Source organism: Xyrauchen texanus, unplaced genomic scaffold, assembly GCF_025860055.1.
Source record: "Xyrauchen texanus isolate HMW12.3.18 unplaced genomic scaffold, RBS_HiC_50CHRs HiC_scaffold_414, whole genome shotgun sequence".
Lineage (NCBI taxonomy): Eukaryota > Metazoa > Chordata > Actinopteri > Cypriniformes > Catostomidae > Xyrauchen > Xyrauchen texanus.
The window spans coordinates 13,740-21,327 of NW_026266382.1; the positions used below are offsets into that span (position 1 = coordinate 13,740).

Consider the following 7,588-nt stretch of genomic DNA (forward strand, 5'->3'; position numbering starts at 1 on the left):
TGCAAGCCCAGGCGGCAGCCCAGAGGAGCCCTCAGCGTCAGAGCCACGCCCTCCGATGTCGCGGCGAACTCATCTGCTTCCATCGCCTGAGGGTAGGCAGACTGGTTGTGAGGCGAGTCGCCGCCACCTCGAGCGAAGACGGAGTCAACGAGCGTGCCGGGCGCTGGTGGTCCGAGGGGCGTACCGGCGGAGCTGCACCCGCTGCCATCCCCAAATCGCCTCCATCGCCAGCCGCATCGTCCTCAATCCCGTGGGAAGAAGGAGCGACGACGGGCGGCTGGAGTGGCTTGCTTACGATTGTAAGCAAGCCGCGACCGCTAACGTTGTCATGGTCATGTTCTGCGCAGTGAGAGCATGAACCATCCACAAACGCAGCCTCGGTGTGATCACTGCCCAGACACACGAGACAACGCCTGTGGCCGTCGGAAGCGGAGAGTACTCTACGCATCCAGGAACAACACAGGGGCGGAAGGGCATCTTTAAAAGACGCGTCCTTAAAAGGACTTTCACGCCGCTGTGTTTTGCTCTTTTAGAGGAAATTACTCTTTTAAATAAAATCACTCTTTTATGAATGAAAGACTCGTGAGAGATCTTTCTATCTGCAACTGTCGATGCGCTCAGGGGCAGGAAGTGCACAACCGTGCAACCAGGAGAAAGCCGCTGTTGTCGCCGTAGAATCCAACAGCATGCAGCAGAGGATAGCAGGAACTCGGTGTGTAGTCACGCAGCAAACTGCAAACACGACCATCGGCTCGAAGAAATTTTCTGAATGAACTCCCGTATTTGCGCCGCTTAAATACCCGTATGTCCGGGGCGGGACATGCAAATACTGGCTGCCAACTCTCATTGGCCTTTTTTCATAGTACAGAGGTGAATATCGGCTCAAGAGAGACCCCTAGTGTCGTTCTCTGACACAAGCGTAAGTGAGCGACAGAAGGGGAACAGACATTACAAAAGAAGGGTTAGAAAGAAATTTGATTTGATTAATATATAATGTATTACATATAAACTTTTTATGCTACAACGGCCATGATTTATTTTTCTCAGTAGCTGCATCTGAATTTAGATTTAGAACTGACCAAAACTATTTGTTTTCCAACATTCTTCAAAATATATTTGTTCAGCAAGAAAAGAAAGAAAAAAAAGAAATTCATACAGGTTTGAAACGACATAAGTGTGTGTAAATGTAAATAAACAGAATTTAGATTTTTGGGCAAATATCCTAGAATATGCAGTTATTATAATATATTTTTTTAAATATTGCCTCGTATAGCCTTATTCATTATTCCCTACATTACTCCACTAATATAGTTTGGAAAGACTGCCGCTTTTGTATAGTTTGTGTCTGCTGTTTAATAATCATTTGAAAATCAGGAAACTGGCAGCTCCAGTAGTAAGATGAAAAGATTTATCTTGAATTCTGTTTATGTAAGGTTTATACACGCTAGTTTCCATGACAATTTAATAATAAATTAAAAAGGAATTAATACCTGTATGATATTACTGAAGCCACATTGGACCCAGCTTTGGAAAATGGTTGTATAGATGAGTTGCTGCTGACGCCATCTTCTGTCAATCACGAATTAATTTCTTAGGCTCGTGACTCTCACAGTGCAATATGGGTATTCCCTGAGCACATAGACATAATAATCATTTTATTTGCACTTTTTCCCATAACTAACATGATAAATCGGCCTGATATTTCCTGACAATGAAATTAATCTAAAAAATAGATAAATCTAACACTTAAAGTTTAAAATATCATAAATGGTACTAGGCTTCAGCAAAGTGAGGATCCATTTGCAGCTTTATTATTGGTTGTACAATCGAGTCAATCACCCATAAACACAACAGTAGACAAAGCAACTTGTAAACCGTAAACAGGCGTAAGGTCAGGGCAGGCAGCAAACTTACTTAAATCAGTCCACAATAGAAAACAGTCCAGGGCAGGCAGCAAAGAATCACGAAGAGAATAAACAGTCCAAGAGTAATCCACAGGAAGACAAAAACATTAAAAAGTTTTGCTATTTGCTGTTCTAATAATGTACATTTTTGTTTTGTTTTCTATTTAATTTCAGAAGGAAACGTTGCCAGCGTGAAGCTGGAGGATATTTTAATCTTTGCCAGTGGGGCATCTAAGGTCCCACTGGCAGGATTTCAGGAGAAACCAACAATCACATTCCTGGAACCAGGGTTAGGCCGAAGCCTTCCAACGGCCAACACCTGCTCAGTGAGCCTCAATTTACCAATGTGCTCAACATTTAATGACTTTTCAGAAGGCATGGCATTAGCCATAGCTTGTGCCAAGACATTTGGCATTGCTTAATTCATACAATCACTTTCTCTTTTTTTTCATATACCTTTGGGGCATTTTGTAGGTTACATTTACTTAATGATTATTTCACATTATTTACAAGTTCAATATGTCACCTTTGAGAACTTTGTTGTGAGTTTTCTTTGCTTCAGTGTTTCTGGCAACAATCTGTCATTTAAATCCAAATCCAACAAATAACACATATATCTTACAGTTTCAATAAACATTTGTATTCACAATTGTCTTGTGGTTATTTCAAAATAAACAGCACGAACAATAACTTCGATCACCACATCCAGTGTTTCCACAAGGTAATACTTCAAGATTGATATGCACCAGCACACGAACATAAAATTAACTGGATTCTTAACATCACTGTCTCTTCATGAAATCCAAAACGTTTTTAGACAAAACAGTCAACGGTTTACACTTATATTTCATTCTTTTTAGAGAATACTACGCTCTAGCTTATTTCTCTCTCGGTTGCTTGTTAGATCGCATATGGTTAGATCGGCTGCTTCTAAAGACTCAGCAGGGCGGAGTTTCTCAGTCTTTTCTATTTCTCAGTCTCATTGGTCAATTCTATTATACATCTTATTCGAATTATTCCTCTTCCACATTTATTTATTGTTATTTATTATATTTCAGTTAACAATCATATAACCATAAGTTGTAATTGATTTAAACTATATACAATTCTTATTATTACTCCTGAAATTAAGTCAGGGTTACATTACACTCTTAAGGGTATCATAAAGTAGACATGTAGGCCGGCTTTGCATTTGATATGTCAATTTGTCTGATATAAATGGTCAGGATATTTTATGTAGCCTACTTTATATGATTCATTGTCTATGATTTTTATATTTAGGCAAAGCAGATGGGATACTGATTGCAGTTTTAGCTGCATTTGAATATGGTAGAGCGTATTTCTATTAAATAAGACACATTCGAAATTAGATCTATTCCTAAACCTTCCGATTTAATGGGAGATATATAAAAATTATGTACAATATCGTGCTTTTCCAAAATAGCCGTTAAAGCATGCCAGATTTGTCAATAATATTTAGCCTCTGCTATATTTAACTTTAATAATAGCCTACACCGCACATAACTTTCTAAGCCATCAGCCATTGCACTAATCAAATGTGGACTAGTTAGAGGACACAATAGAAGCATAAGAAGTTAAACTAAGGTAAGAAAAACACAAGCGTGTTACAAAGTGTCTTCACACGTAAACAACACGTTGGGATGACGATCGGTTACTCGCACTTCCGACCGGTTGCCAAAGGAACAGCATTAACAACGCGTCAGCACACGTAGGAGCGTGTTACATATGATTTTATGAAAATGATCAATAATTTCGTTTTGGCTCATTGTTTATATGTGGCAGACATGAAAATCAACGAACCTTAATTACAAGTAAAGTATATTCAGCTGACTATGTCTATATGTAATATTAGAACTGTTATACACATTTTTTAAATAAACCTTTCCACTTTAACATTTATGATGTCTATTTGTGAAAGATTATGATAATTTAGTAATTTTATTAAGACTGAGATTATGCTTGATTAGATTAACTTTTTATTAGTTTGTTATCTGTGTGATAGCCTATGTATAAAAAATAGTATGAATGTTTTTAATATATTAGCCTACAGGTTTCCTGAATTGCTAAAACACATTTCTTGGAAACATCATTAATTTTTTAAAACCTTAAACACAAAACCAAATTTTCAAACTACATTCAGAGAACATCTGACTCTTCTTTCAAAAAAAAAAAAGAAAAAAAAAAGACTCAAAACCATTTTATCTGTGCTCAAAATCAAACAGTGCTTTCAGATCATGCACACAAGAGTCAATAAAAAAAATATATTTGCATTAGGCTATTATTACAGTCAAACCTGAATACAGAGAAAGCATTTTGTTACACATAACAGAAAAAAATCAATAAATAAAAAATAAACAGCAAATATTTTATCACAGCTTAATCCATCTGGATCTGATCTCATTTCCACCTCTTATTTCAGTCTTCTGACTCAATTATGCTGTGTGGTAATAGCCCTACCAGTTCATTTGTGTATAATTGTGAATTTTAAAATTCAAAACAGAAAATTGTTTGGTCAAAAGTGACCGAAGAGCACCATGACAGTACTGGACTTGTAACATTTGTTGGAAAAGTAAATTATTTTAATTATGCTATATAAAACTTTCAGTAACAATATTATTACAATAAATTGTACTTAGCTTTTTTTAAGTTCTGCAAATATTTTAAACTGTAGATTCACAGGTCACAACAGTTTAAAATATAAATGTGTGTGTGTGTGTGTGTGTGTGTATAAATGGATATTCTATATAGGCTAGGTCTATCTGTATTTCCAAATATATAAATATAATATATATTTATGAAAACCTTCTTTTTAAATGAAAGGCTACATTTATTAATTTGGGAGTGCTTTCTTTTATGGACTGTGAGAACATTGTACATTGGGCAATAAAATGAACAATAAAAACTAGTTAAAATGATTATATTGGTCAAATTAAGACTATTGAATGACTGTATATAGGCTAGCCTACAGTATTTCTGCTCTTTGAAAGTAAAACACATAGCCTCACATGCACAGGATTCAGGAGAAATGTTTTAGTGTTGTTTTAGGGGTACAATATTTATATGTATTGCCTTTAATGTCCATTTATAGTCTTTACACATTAGCTTGGATACTTGCATGGTTAAAAAACTGCTATTTTCAAGACGTTAACGTCACGTCAGGTCGTCACGTGGGTCAACCCGCTCGGTAAGACGCTCAAAAGTACAAGACGTTCGGATAGACGTTCGATCGGTCAGTCGGTCGGTCGAATGTTTGATTTTGGCACGGAGTAAGCGCCATAACCGCGAGTCTCCTCGTAGATCAGACCGGAGATACGCTTGACACCGCCGCGGCGAGCGAGACGACGGATGGCGGGTTTGGTGATTCCCTGGATGTTATCACGCAACACTTTGCGGTGACGCTTAGCTCCTCCTTTCCCAAGTCCTTTTCCTCTTTTACCTCTTCCAGATATGATTACAACACGACGATCAACTGAACATGAGAAGTAAATCTGCTGGTTGCATTTAGATTTGCCTACACGACCTAGTAGAACCCAGTAAACACAGAACGTTACCCTAACGTTCTCATATGGTTCCCATTTGGTTATTTTTTTGGGAACCAAATAAGAACGTTCTAGGAACGTTCCCTGCAGGTTGTTATTTTACAACCTAAAGAGAACCTTCCCAGAACGTTCCCTGCAGGTTGTTTTTAGGTTTAATTTTTATAACCTAAAGAGAACGTTCTGGGAAGTTTCCCTACAGGTTGCTATTTTATAACCTAAAGAGAACCTTCCCAGAACGTTCCCTGCAGGTTATTTTTAGGTTTAATTTTTATAACCTAAAGAGAACGTTCTGGGAAGGTTCCCTACAGGTTGTTATTTTATAACCTAAAGAGAACCTTCCCAGAACGCTCCCAGCTGGTTATTTTTAGGTTTAATTTTTATAACCTAAAGAGAACGTTCTGGGAACGTTCCCTGCAGGTTGTTATTTTATAACCTAAAGAGAACCTTCCCAGAACGTTCCCTGCAGGTTATTATTTTAATATCACTTACCATAATTAACAGGCAGTAGAGGGCGCTCATATTGAATATTTATAGGGTTTCCTTACCATCTTCCTGGAATGTTTCAGGTCTTTAAGTAATTTACTACTCAACCGATGACTTGAATCAGGTATGTTATATCTATATTATAAATTATAATATAGAAATTATATAACTTTTAAAGATTTTTCATGGTTTATTTGAAAGATTTTTCATTTTTTATGGTATACAATTACATACATTGTTGGGCCGAAATCTATTTGGCAAGACTGAACAAAACAACACTACAATTTCACTACAGAGTTTAACAGTTTTATTAAAACAAGAACAAATGGGAGGGAGGTTTTATTTCAACAGGAACAATAAAATAAAAAACTGACTGTTGTATTCCAGATGTGTTCCTCGGGACACCAACCCCAACTGCTGAATACAGGGGAAACATTATTGTGCATCATTCACCTGTCACCCATCTGTGAATGGATGTGAAAATGGTTTAGCTCCTAAGGTTATTTGCCAGTAGTAAACAAGTAGCTACTATTGTTGTGATAAATGCACACAGAAGGACACATAGGTGTTGGACCGACCTAGTGGTGGATAACCTCACTTTGCACCATTGAGGCTTCCAGTGGATAAAGCAATTTCCAATTGACTACATGCATCAAACCTGCCTAGGTGTTTAAAAGAAAACACAACATTAGTATCACTAAGGTTGTAATTTTCTAAGAGATGTACATTTATGAGGGACACTGACAAGTGAAAAGAACTGACCTGTGCTAGTTTGCTCTTTATACACTGGCAGCCAATGTATACCATGTGACCTATATAACCCAGTTGTAGGTTAGAGACAAAAAGATTCATATGAATGTGATTTTTAAAAGTTCTGATTTACCATTACATCCTATAACAAAATATATAACAATTACAAATGATCCATGAGTGTTTTAATTTTTATAATCTTAACATCATTCACCTCAGAATGCTATTTCATTTTACTTTACCATCACGGTTCACTGTAAGGTTGTTGAATATGATGTGCCACACCCCGGAAGTGATGTCATAGCCACATAACCTATATTTTTTTTATCACATACTTGCTTATGATGAGCTCAATGTTGATTTTTAGTAATGGAATACTTTACATGTAAAGATAGAAATTAAGAAGCTTAACTGTCCCACTTTACCCACTTTGCCAGTATTTTGACTTCACATTTCCAGGTTTCTCAAAAGCAGGACGTCATACTTGTAAACTTGTATTGCAGTGAATGAAAGACCACATTACCCCTGGTGGTCTTCGGTCACTTTTGACCGAAAAGTTTTGTATTTTGAATTTTTTTAAAACATAGCTTCATGGGAATGGTATGCACGGGATCTAGTGGTTACACCATGAAATTACATGTTTTATTTTATTTTCTCTCAACAGGTGGCGCTAGTCTGCCTTCAAAAACAATGGATTTAAAAGGCCCAGTCAATGTTAATCTGAAATACTGCAATAATTGAAAAATGAAATTAGATTTAAAAAAAAAATATTATTATTTTCAATGGCAAAAATGGACCATAATTATTTCATAAATATGAATTGATATAAAATGCTCTCAAAATACAAAACAAAACTATTATTGAACTAAAGTATATTACATTGATTTTGCT

The 7,588-nt window shown here is 36.5% G+C and overlaps 1 long non-coding RNA gene across 1 annotated transcript; it reads right to left on the reverse strand.

Annotated features, from left to right (window-relative positions):
- Positions 1 to 5,924: 5,924 nt before the first annotated feature.
- LOC127642140 (uncharacterized) lies at positions 5,925 to 6,830 on the reverse strand. Its single transcript, XR_007970295.1, has 3 exons — positions 6,710 to 6,830; positions 6,526 to 6,609; positions 5,925 to 6,411 (listed from the first exon to the last, which is right to left on the reverse strand). It is a non-coding gene; the product is annotated as an uncharacterized LOC127642140 (long non-coding RNA).
- Positions 6,831 to 7,588: the final 758 nt, after the last annotated feature.